The sequence below is a fragment of the Oratosquilla oratoria genome, chromosome 5, assembly GCF_046742065.1.
Source record: "Oratosquilla oratoria isolate Oo_2021 chromosome 5, ASM4674206v1, whole genome shotgun sequence".
Classification (NCBI taxonomy): Eukaryota; Metazoa; Arthropoda; class Malacostraca; order Stomatopoda; family Squillidae; genus Oratosquilla; species Oratosquilla oratoria.
This window is the reverse complement of record NC_134781.1, coordinates 22478774-22491273: the sequence shown is the minus strand read 5'-3', so window position 1 is coordinate 22491273 and position 12500 is coordinate 22478774. Positions and strand designations below refer to the sequence as shown.

Genomic DNA, 12500 nt, shown 5'->3' with positions numbered 1-12500 from the left:
AGGAGGAGGAGAAGGACGAGGAGGAAGTGGCAGAGGAAAAGGAAAAGGAGGAGGAAGAGGAGGAGGAAAAGGAGGAGGAAGAGGAGGAGGAAAAGGAGGAGGAGGAGGTGGCGGGGGGAAAAGGAAGCGGAGAAGGAGGAGGAGGAGGAGGAGGAGGAAGAGGAGTCAACCGTGAAGGACAGGACAAGTGTGGGCGGAAGTGGAATCCATAGAAAAGAGAAGCGAAGAGGGGGAGAGAGAGGAAACGGACGATAAGTGGGACAAGACGAGGAGGAGGAGGAGGAGGAGGAGGAGATGACCGCTCAAGCGTAAGGAGAACGAAAGGGGGGGGGATAGTGATGGAGGAGAAGATGGAGAATGTCGTTTGTGGAACATACAGATACGCGTTATGGTTGATGTCAAAAAGTGGAGGGAGATAAACGAAGTAGAAAAATGGAGAGTCGTAGAAAGGCAGAGTTGTAATGTCTTCAACTTTACTTTTTTTTAATGAAACCATTGACCCTGATCATGTGTATTTTGTTCTAAAATAAAGAGGATAATTTTATTCAGCTGCTCTGAAAATCTCCCTTTCATTCAATTCTTATGAAGAATTGACATACATTATATTTTCTATTCTGGAGCAACACACTCAACCCAGGGACATAAGAACATAAGAATAGAGAGGACTGGAAGAGACCATAAGGCCTACACTAGTCAGTTCCTTGTCCCTTACCACAAAACAACCAATCCTTTCAGCGCTCACTAAATGGTTACTAAGTCTATCCAATCGTTAACCATTCTATTGGTGAACCAGTTTTCGCCTATTTCCTTCTTAAATTTATATTTCTTTCTCGGGAGGAGGAGGAGGAGGAGGAGGAGGAGGAGGAGGAGGAGGAGGAGGAGGAGGAGGAAGAGGAGGGAGATGTTTGTGGCAACAGAAATTTTCCATCACGACCTTAATGGTCCACTACATGACCGGCCTATCCCCTGAGGGGACAATACAGCCCCTGTACCCCACCATGGTCGCTTGTAAAGTTGTCGTTGGTGTGTTAGAATGGCTGTGATTGTGAACGAAGTCTGGAGTCATCGTAATGAGATCGAGCCTACTGATTAAGTGCTAGCATATAAATGCGACTTTGTTCTACTGCACCTTTGATGCCCGCCATTGTGGAGAGCGGTTGGAAAGCCATTCATGTCCTTTGTCTCTTCAGTTTAATCAAATTGTTTTACATTAGCCAGAACAAAGACTACGCTACGCGTTCAACACAACTCTGATCTATGCAAGACTGTGCCAATGCTAAAAACTGGCCCTTATATACGAAGTATCAAAACATCCAAATATGATTTTCATTATTAAATATATTTCTACAAATAGTATCTTTTTATAAATAATGAACAAATATCATATCAAAAATGTAAATCTTTTTGTAAACAGCGATTTTTATGCGTGCATAATATATATATACATATATATATATATACATTTATATACATATATATATATACATATATATATATATATATATATATATATATAACATATATATACACATATATAATATGAACTCATATACCAATATATCAACAACGTAAGAATTGTTATACTTCCAATATACAATGGTTCATTCTCGTGTCCGCTTTATTGCATTTGTGAATATGATTAAACACAGCGCATAGCCGCACTTCTTCTCCCTTAACTCTGAGCGTCATACTTGGCTAGCTTCCATGCAGACAACCAATCTATCCCCAGCCGTGGTCATATTACTACACTACACAATACGGCCGCGCCAGTGCCTGTATCCTATTGCATCGAGCGGCAAGAATGTCAACATTCTCTATCAATATCAAACACGTTCCTCCAAGACTTACCACAAAGACATGAAAAAAAAGAGGATCCTGAGCTACGGAGATGAAAAGATCTCTGGATGATGAGAAATATTCCAAACTGGAACGTGAATCAATATTTTATTTTTTCCTGGAACCCCCACACCCACCCCTTCCCCTTCCCCCCCAATATGAAGTGAGTCTGTTGTGCCACAGCGGAAGGGCATCGGGTACTCTGGAAGACGCCGGAGGGGGGGAGGGGGGGGAGACACCAAGGAGTGAGGACAGAGAGTCTGAGAGATTTGGTGAGATGACAGAGAGGCTGAGAGATATGGTGAGATGACAGAGAGTCTGAGAGATATGGTGAGATGACAGAGAGTCTGAGAGATATGGTGAGATGACAGAGAGTCTGAGAGATATGGTGAGATGACAGAGAGTCTGAGAGATATGGTGAGATGACAGAGAGTCTGAGAGATATGGTGAGATGACAGAGAGTCTGAGAGATATGGTGAGATGACAGAGAGTCTGAGAGATATGGTGAGATGACAGAGAGTCTGAGAGATATGGTGAGATGACAGAGAGTCTGAGAGATATGGTGAGATGACAGAGAGTCTGAGAGATATGGTGAGATGACAGAGAGTCTGAGAGATATGGTGAGATGACAGAGAGTCTGAGAGATATGGTGAGATGACAGAGAGTCTGAGAGATATGGTGAGATGACAGAGAGTCTGAGAGATATGGTGAGATGACAGAGAGTCTGAGAGATATGGTGAGATGACAGAGAGTCTGAGAGATATGGTGAGATGACAGAGAGTCTGAGAGATATGGTGAGATGACAGAGAGTCTGAGAGATATGGTGAGATGACAGAGAGTCTGAGAGATATGGTGAGATGATACAGAGAGAGCGAGTGGCAACGAGAAGGAAAGGCTCCCCCCGGGGGGGGGGGAAGGACTATGACGAAGAAAGGAGACTACATTGGGAGAAAGGAGGGAACTGGATGGAAGTGACCCTGAGGGAACGAGAGTGCCCCCCCCCCGGGGGGAAGGTGGGGGAGGGCGATACTCCGGGAAGGGGGAAGGGAGAGTACCCCTGGGGGGGCGGGAAAGGGGTGACTGGTGGGGAAGAGATATTTACCCTGGAAACAACGAAGAAATATACCCATGTGATATAATTAACCAACATCATTCACCGTCTCTGGGATTAAGGCAGTTGATTAAAAGCCCTTTTACGGTCAGACTGAGTTGTCACCATTTTTCTAGTTCTCTGCAGATGATTACATTCCTCTTTTGTTTAAAGGGGTCCAGACTATCTGAATGTATCATAGTGTAGTGCTAGATGTGTGTGTCTGTGCTGTGTTGTCTATTTGTTTATAAGCAATGGGTAACAGCGGTAGAAACGTTTTCGTTCAAACTAGATAGAAAAATCAACCCAAATATCTTAGGTTTTATATGTATATATATATATATATATATATATATATATATATATATATATAACCTAAGGAGGAGGAGGGGAGGAGGAGGGGAGGAGGAGGGGAGGAGGAGGGGGAGGAGTAGGAGAAGGAGAAAAAGGAGAAGGAGAAGAATGAGAAAAAGAAGGAGAAGAAGGAGGAGGAGGAGGAGGAGGAGGAGGAGGAGGAGGAGGAGGAGGAGGAGGAGGAGAAGGAGAATGTTCTTGTCTAGACGCAAATGTACAGGTATTCAAAAGCAACATTACTTATTTAGATATAAAAACATCGCCTCTTCAGTCTGTATCTACTCTTTTAATGACATGTCCAACGTTTTAAGACCGCGTTTACCAACCTGGGGTGCTGAAATCAATTATAGGGGGTGCTGGGAATTGATGCACACAAAAATTACATTGATATATGTATCATTGATTACCTAGTTGTGCATATTTGACCTTTTCCATGCTAATTTATTTTTTTAGGGTGTTCTTATGTCTTCTATAAACAACATTGTCAATTTGTTTCAGTTGTAAGGAATCAAGAAAATCAAGCAGTACACTTCACTTTCTTTTATCCTTCTAATAACACAAGATAGGGGTGCTTGACTGATTAGACATGACAACAGGGGGTGCTATGGTCCGAAAAGGTTTAGAAACGTTATTCTAAGAGAGAAGTTTTCTTGGAACGTTCCTTGCAGAACTTGCATTTGGTGGTTGTTACAAATGTATAGTGATTACAAAGGTACGAACTCACTCATTCAACACTATATGAAACGATTTTATATTTCTAGTATTTATCAAGCTATCGGCAAATTATTCTATACTGCTTTTGAAGTACCCCGTGCTTGATATTAATATTAATGCAATAAAGTCATGTACCTGTCCTTGTGTTCAGTACCAGTAATTGCGAACTAATCATTTATTACATTTATGAATAATACATGTATGGTGGATATTGTTCAATTTAGGGTTGCATAACAAGCAATATGCCACTACGGCCTTTGTGTGTGTCCTGTATGCGATGTTACTATCATCTTTTAACCTTTAAAGTTTCATTTTAATGACCCAATCTAATTTGTTCCCCGTCCAATATGATAACTACAGACAGGTAATGGTTTTGTAGAGCCAATATGCTACGTGTGTTATATATCTTTGCTTTAGGTATTAACGACGACGTGTTACACTAGACGGGAAGATAGGGAGATGTGTTTGTCACTTCAATCATACGCCTTATATTTGTGTAGATTACCCTGAATGAATACGCTTTCAACGCTTTGTTACTACCTGATTGTTTGACTGACATATACAAGCATTATATATATACATATGTGTGTGTGTGTGTGTGAGAGAGAGAGAGAGAGAGAGAGAGTCCGTGCATAAACACACACATGTATAAGACAATTCTGAATCGGGCAGATACTTGGCCGCATGTCAATGTAGAGTCCAGGAAACTAGGAGGAATGGGCTTAAAAAAAAAAAAAAAAAAAAAAAACGCTCTGAATACACCTATATCGGCTCCCTGCTGCCTCTTACCTTCTTCAGAAATAACAAGATGACCAAAGACTCACGTCACTTCCAAATAAGGAATGATGACCTATTTATGACGCAGACGTTCACGTAGTACGAATTGTCGTCGACTGGGGAGCAATACATAGAGTATACATATTCTATATGGTTATGTAATTTCAAAACAAAGTATAGTGTCCGCAGCCTTCGTATTTTTTGCGCGTTTGACCCTTTTCTGGATTTTTACGAATTAACTCTTTGTTCTGGATATCCCTCAGTGATTACTTAAAATCTCTTATTTATTTTCGATTAATCTTTTCACTGCTGTTGGGTCTATCTGCGTGGCATCCACTCGATAGTATAACGATGCTTCAAAACCTTGCAATAATCATAGAGAAGGATTTATTAAATCATCAAAGTTGACTAGCGACTTTCTTCGAGGTGAAACGGAGCGACGGAAGGACGGAGATAGGGGAGGAACGGGGTAAGGAAAGTGAAGTATACAAACTGTAAATATTTTCTTAGTATATACTCTGAGGAAGTCCTTTAAGGACGAAACGTTAGTAATAAAAACTCCTACGGTTTTTTGGCGTTTACCTCACCACCCTTTCCACTCAAGCTAGTCTATTACAAATTACCTTTCCCGTATCGTGTGGGACTTGTTTATACCTGCTGCCAAGCCATTTTATTCATCAATGTGTGATCGCATCAATAGCAGAGGGGGTTAAACATCCACGATGGCATAATGAATTTGACACAATTCGGTTTTTAGATTGATTTAGCTTTTTGGTCAAGTTTCCATTGCATATTGTGTAATACCTGGCAGCAAAACAAACCAAAATCACAATGAATTTGTAAATATTAACAACTGGAAAATTAGAAAATTAAAATTAAATATCTGTCTATTCTACTACAAAAAGCATTCCTATATATATATTACATCAATATTTCAGCTGCTGTGTTTGCGTGTGTGGGTGGGTGCATGTGCGTATGTCTTTACGCGTGTGTGTGTGTGCGTGTGCGTGTATGTATACGTTTATGCACCTCTACGTACGTGTGTATATATGTGTATATATATATATAATATATATACATATATATATATATAAACTTATGTATACACACACACATATATATATATATATATATATGTGTATAGAGAGAGAGAGAGAGAGAGAGAGAGAGAGAGAGAGAGAGAGAAAGAGAGGTGAGATGGCAAATTGAAAAGTTAAGGCTAGAGTAGTGAGATTATTCAGAGCCAGACGTTTCGACCTCTACAGGAGAAGAATCAAAATTCGTCAACAGCTTTTAACGTGATCTGACGACCCTGCCTTGCCTCACCCCAGTCCCAATTCCTTACACTTGCCACCGAAAACACCACTAATTCCCGTGGGGGGTTTATGTCCTGGTCCCAAACGTCCGCGCAGCTGGCGGTTGGCTTGAGAGAAAAATGGGACCGGGGTGAGTTAAGGCAGGGTCGTCAGGTCACATTAAAAGCTGTTGACGAATTTTGATTCTTTTTCTCTTTTCAGTCGACTGAGGAAGACCGTAGAGGTCGAAACGTCTGGCTCTGAATAAACTCACTACTCTAGCCTTAACTTTTCATTTTGCCACCTCACCTCTCTCTCTCTCTCTCTTTCTCTCTCTAAATATATATATATATGCATACATATATATACATACAATTATGTATACATATATATATATATGCATACATATATGTACATACAAATATATATATATGTATATATATATATATATATATATATATATACATATACACATATATAGGGGGGAAATTTTGGTATATGTATATGTATGTATGTATATACATATTATACATATTTATATATATATATACATATATATATATATATATATATATATATCAAATAACGTAGATGTAACACATGAGTAAAATAAAACTTAGGACCCACTCTCGGAGAAAGATAAGCCGAGATACAGAGTAAACCGTATATTTCGACCACTGACTGTGATCCTCTTCAGCTTATCTTTCTCCGAGAGTGGGTATAAGATTTATGTATATATATATATATATATATATATATATATATATATATATATATATATATATATATATATATATGTATATATATATAAATGCTTGTGTATGTGTATACATGTGCGCGAGCGCGCGTGTTTGTGTGTACGTGTGCGTGTTCACGTGTTTTATGTCATTCTATTGCAGTGTAACTATAAATGTGCACTGTATACACTTGTTTGTGCGAACATATACATACTGAGGAAATTTATTGTATTTACAATTCCCTTACCATACTACACACCTAATGGTCAACGTGTATGTAATGGAGCAGTTATTTAAGTCATCTCTTCACCTCTTCATCCTACAGTTCTTACTCTCTCCCTCTCTCTACTCTTTTCTCCAGCTCTCTTACTCTCTTTAATCCGACAGTCTCAAGAGGCTTACCTTTCCTCCTCGAGAAAGCTGCTTCCAGACGTCTTGTCAATACGAAGAAGTATGTAGATGTCCGTAGCCCCGACTGTACTTCTAAAAAAATTCTATGGACTGCGTTATCTGTACAAGTGCTTGTTGTAACGCTGTGATGGAAGATGGCTTCTTGTAGAGGGAAAGGTGACTACGTGACGGAGGAGCGATTATGGAGGTAAAGGCGGCTACGTGATGATAGGAGAGCGTTTATTGTAGTATACTTATGTCACCCAGTTTTCCAAGTCCAGTTTTTTCCTGTTATACCTGGATTCGGTAACATGGACCCGTGAGGATCTGTCTACAGTCTGACCTTTTTTTCTACTTTCTTTTTCCTGTAGAAGGGTCCTGTATGTAGTTCATTCGGTAGAAACCTTGTGAATGGAGACTTATATGGTGATATTCTTGTGGAGAGGTTGGTTTTATTTGTAGAATTGTTGTGAGTCTCGTGATCGATGCTGGAGTGTTTTGTGACCACAAGTAGAGGCCGCGTGTGTTTGCTTTGGGTCTTTATTGTGTTTGGTTTGCGTACATATCCTGTGTATGTGTGCGTTTGTGTTTGTATGTGTGCGTTTGTGTTTGTATGTTTGTGTGTGTTTGTGTTTGTATGTGTGCGTTTGTGTATATGTGCGTTTGTGTTTGTATATGTGCGTTTGTGTTTGTATGAGTGTTTCTGTTTGTATGTGTGTGTTTCTGTTTGTAAGTGTGCGTTTGTGTTTGTATGTGTGCGTTTGTGTTTGTATGTGTGCGTTTGTGTTTGTATGTGTGCGTTTGTGTTTATATGTGTCAGTTTGTGTTTGTATGTGTCCGTTTGTGTTTGTATGTGAATTTATATTGTGTATGGATGTGTTTTGTATGTGCCCCTTTTACTTGTGTTCTTTGCTTACATTTATTTTTGTGTTTATGGGTGTGTGTGTGTGTGTGTGTGTGTGTGTGTGTGTGTGTGTGTGTGTGTGTGTGTATACCTGTGACTGAAATATATCCTATACTGCTGTATTATGCATTCTTTTTTAATCTATTTCCCTAAGCTGGTATTATTTTTATCCAGTTTCATGTTCATTTGAATTCGTAAGGTGTCTGAATTGCTTGTGTTTGTTAAATGACGTTAATGTTGTTTACCTGTGCGAAAATGTTCCTTAAAAAACTGTGGTGGATTATGTCCCATTTTCTTAGTTTTGTCTCATTTTTCTAATATTTTTCCAATATTTCTTCATATCTATTTTTCACACCAACTGAAGTTCTGTTTTCCTTTTAAAATTTTCGATTTTATGGTAAAAATACTTTCACTTGTCATTTTATATATACTTTTCTTATTTGTTTCCACTCCCAGCCAAGTAGGAATAAAAAAAAAAAAAAAAATCCCCAATTGACCAACGAATCAATAATTCATTTAGAACGACTTTACTGTAAGTAAAAAAAAAAAAAAAAAAAAAAAGTATATAAGAACCTCCGAGAATGCCCTCCTATTCGAGTATTACCTCTTCCTCCTCCAGGTCTCCGGGAAGTGTCTGTCAGTTGCCGGGGAGGAGAACTGCTTGGTCTTGTGGTATCGTCCCTTTGCCTGTCCACGCCTTGATCAACATCGCGCTCGATTCCGAAACACACGACACGTAGATCTTGTCTTTTTCACTTTTTTTTTTTTTTTCAAGTGAGCGCTAAGCTTAGGCAATCGCTTGTCTCCTCCTCAGTGTAGGTCCTTGATGGTCGGCATGCCTGATGGAAGAAAGAGAAGGAACACGTTAGACGAAAGATAATGGTCACAGGGTTTGTAATATGTATATGCTTGCACAAGAAAAATATTCACATACACGTACGTTTGCTCGTACATCGCTTATTTTTTTCCTTCCCTCTGCCCACTCTCCCCCCCTACCTCTACCTCCCCTATCGCTCTCTCAATCTCTACCCTTGTTTTTCTCTACCCCCTCTATCTCTCTACCTTCCCCTTTCCACCCTTCCCAAACCCGGTAAATCTGTAACCCGGCAAGTAAGAATACCGTCAATGCAAGGAATACCCCAACAGATCCTGCAGAGCCGACGCCGCAGGCACCAGAAGCGATAAGCGATCAGCTCTCCGTCCCTCTAGTGTCGTTACACGTCTCCCACGTCCGTAAAAATAACACCAGAAGCGTTGCTTTTCCTGTGAGTGAACGAACCAGGCACACTTTGCCGACTGACTCACAGGGCAGGTAGCTGTCTCATTCTGACTCGTGACCTAGGGTGACCTAGGGTGACCTAGGTGCCGCGCATGACTCTCAACACTGAAACTCTCATGCAGGGACTCCTAGAACTCTTAGGCTGCAATACCACACATTATCCACATATGGTGAAAAATGTGATGTAAGCCGTGATGCATGAGGCGGTGTGTCAGTAGCGATACGTAATGCTTAGTGATGTATAATTGGTAATACGAAAATGGTGATGCTGATTGTAGTGGTGATGAATGTGATGATAGTGGTATTAGAGGTAATGGTGATAGTGATGGTGATTACGGCTGTGGTGTTGGACATTGTCATGATGTCGGTGTTGGTGATGATATTGGTATCGGCACTAGTGATGTTGCTGTTGTAAGTGTAGACGTTGTTGTTAACGTTTTTACCGTTGTTGATGTTAGTAATGGCGGTGATGATGGTGGTGGTGATAGTGATCGTGACAGTGGTTCTTCTGCTGTTATCTATGGTGAGTGAGTTGTCTGTTCTTCGGCCCAACCATGCTTACACCCAAAAACCCAACGTCGTCTTTGGGTCGCGTCTTTGGGTCGGATAAGAACAAGTCCATTTTACAAGACGAAAGCCCTTTGAGGGGGGTAAGGGAGACTGAGAAAGGGGAAGGGGATGAAGGGGAGGGGATGAAGGGGGGGGAGATGAGGAGGGGAGGAGGGGGAGATGAAGGCGCCTGTGAGGGCAGTAGTTGGATTCATTATTATGCTGGACAACACTGAGGGAGGAAGAAAGAAAAAGACGGGATAAAAGAACGTTAAAAAGGGTAGGAGTGATGGAGGGGTGAGAGAGAGAGAGAGAGAGAGAGAGAGAGAGAGAGAGAGAGAGAGAGAGAGAGAGAGAGAGAGAGAGGGGGGGGGAGGTGGCAGGCTGATGGGGAGATGGGTTAAGAAGAGAGGAGACAAAGAGAGGGGAGAGAAGAAAGGAAAAAGAAAAAGGAGAGCAGGATAAAAACCATTAAAAAGAGAGGGCACTAGAGAGGGAGATGGAAGCATAAGATTGAGACAGAAGGGAAGGAGATGGAATGAAAGACAGAAAAAAGGAGACAAAAGGAGAAAATGGAAAGAAGATAAAGGAGAGAGAGAGAGAGAGAGAGGGAGGAAAGGAAAGATGGAAGAGAAAAAGAAAGGAATAAAAAAATTAGAGAAAAAGGAGAAAGGAGAGAAAATAAAGGAGAGAATGAAAAGGAAGGAGGGCAAAGAGAGGAGCAAGAGAGAGAGAAGAGAGAGGAAGGAGATGAAGGAAAGAAAAGAGAAATGACATAAAGAGGAGAAAATAGAAAGGGGAAGGAGAGAAAAGGTGAAAATATCAAATTTGGGAAAAATGAGAAAAATGAGTTGAGATAAAGAACATTTAGATTGAGGGAGGGGAGGGGGGAGGTGGGAGGGGGAGGAATGAGAGAACGGATGCCGACAAAGATTCTGTGAGAGTAGGCACCTTTCCCCCTCACATCTGAATCGATCACCGACAAAGGCCCCTTGTACCTTCTGGTAGCACCTTCTAGAGCCACTCCCGGCCACCCTCTGACAACACCTTGTCTTGGCACCTCTCTTACTCTATCCCCCGACTGTACCATTTGCAACCTTTTCGGACCGCAACCTTCCTGACACAACCTCCTTGTACAGGACACCTGAACCTTTATTTGCGCCCTTGGAACCTCTTTTGTCCTTTTCCCTTGCATCCTATCAGATTTAAACCTCCTCCCTAGCCACTCTCACACTCGATGTCCACCTCGAGGAGGATAATTAAAGAACTGCAGACACTCATAGGTTCGTAGCCCATGAGGAATCTAACTAGAGACAATGTCCAACCTTGTGGCTGAGTAGAATTTAAACTTGATTCGAATTCGATGCTAACCCTCGGACAGTGCGTCCCGCTGTAACTCTCCCTGTGGTATGAGGGTTAGGAAAGGGTCTTGGGTAAGGAAAATCCTGAAAGGAAAGGCAAGAGGAGAGGTAAAGAGGGGTGTTCCCTCTCGGCTTTTGATTTACAAGAAGGCGAGCCCCAAAAGACGGACGGTTAGTCTTTGGTCGCCTTTAGCGACATGACGTCATCCACGCGGCGTTTCTCCGATTCTTGTCATCACCAACACCACCACTACCATCTCCACCTTATCGTCATTAACATATTATCATCAAATATTCATATTCAAATACTCATTTCATTGGGTAGGTAGATGAAAAATTTATGTTGTCAGCGAGATTCTCCAATTTTCTTGAAATCAAGCCTGGACAAACAATGTGCGACCGAAAAGTTTCTGGGAATGATCAGTACGAAACATTCTGGATGCACAACCGATCGGAACAGAGACGATGAACTGCTTGTTACATTTCAAACGGTCTCGTGCTCACCCTGTAAATATACTTCTTCTAGCCAACGCACAAATGTACATAGAAACTGCTGGCTTGTATAAACAATTATATCATTTTCTCTGATCTTTCAACAACAAAAATTTCTTTGTAGATTTTACTTTGGTTAGCACGAAATTTTTCTATTCAACCAAGGGGGGGGAGTATTCAAGACAAAAAAAAAAAAAAAAAAAAAAAAAATTGATCCACCAAAAACAACCACGAAATTGAATGAAAACGTAAGAACATAAAGATAGAGAAGACTGTAAAAGACCATAAGGCCTACACTAAACAGTTCCATGTCCCTTAACACCTGCCATCCCTATCTATAAAATTATCTAATCTCTTAAAACAACCATTTGTTTCATCGTTCACCACACACTAAAGGTGGCGGCACGCTATGCTAGCATGCTACTTGCTTTTGAGACTTCGTTCGAGTGGAAATGACTTCGGATACAATAATCTAGACTTCCGTAAGAACATCTCAACAATTTTGTGTCTAACCTTTGTATTCTAGGCTTAACTTCTCTTAGTTCGTCGTTCAGCTTCTCTATGACGCAAGATTGATTTGACATTTGGAAAACTGAAAAGCAAAATATCGTCACCGAAGTCGTTTCTACTCAAACGAAATAACAAAAGCAAATAGCATGCTTGCGAGAAAGGCCTAATTACCGCCATTTTAAGTCTATTCCATTCGTTAACCATTCGTTAAC

General features: G+C 40.8%; 1 long non-coding RNA gene across 2 annotated transcripts in view; it reads right to left on the bottom strand.

Annotated features, from left to right (window-relative positions):
- Positions 1-12500, bottom strand: part of LOC143025214 (uncharacterized) — a 182988-nt gene that overhangs the window by 126910 nt on the left and 43578 nt on the right. Inside the window, exons 2-3 of one of the 2 annotated variants that reach the window (XR_012966372.1) lie at positions 8702-8936; positions 7206-7597 (exon numbers count right to left, since the gene is read on the bottom strand). This is a non-coding gene — a long non-coding RNA (uncharacterized LOC143025214). The remainder of the gene's footprint in view (positions 1-7205; positions 7598-8701; positions 8937-12500) is intronic. The other variant, XR_012966371.1, reaches the window with a different exon arrangement.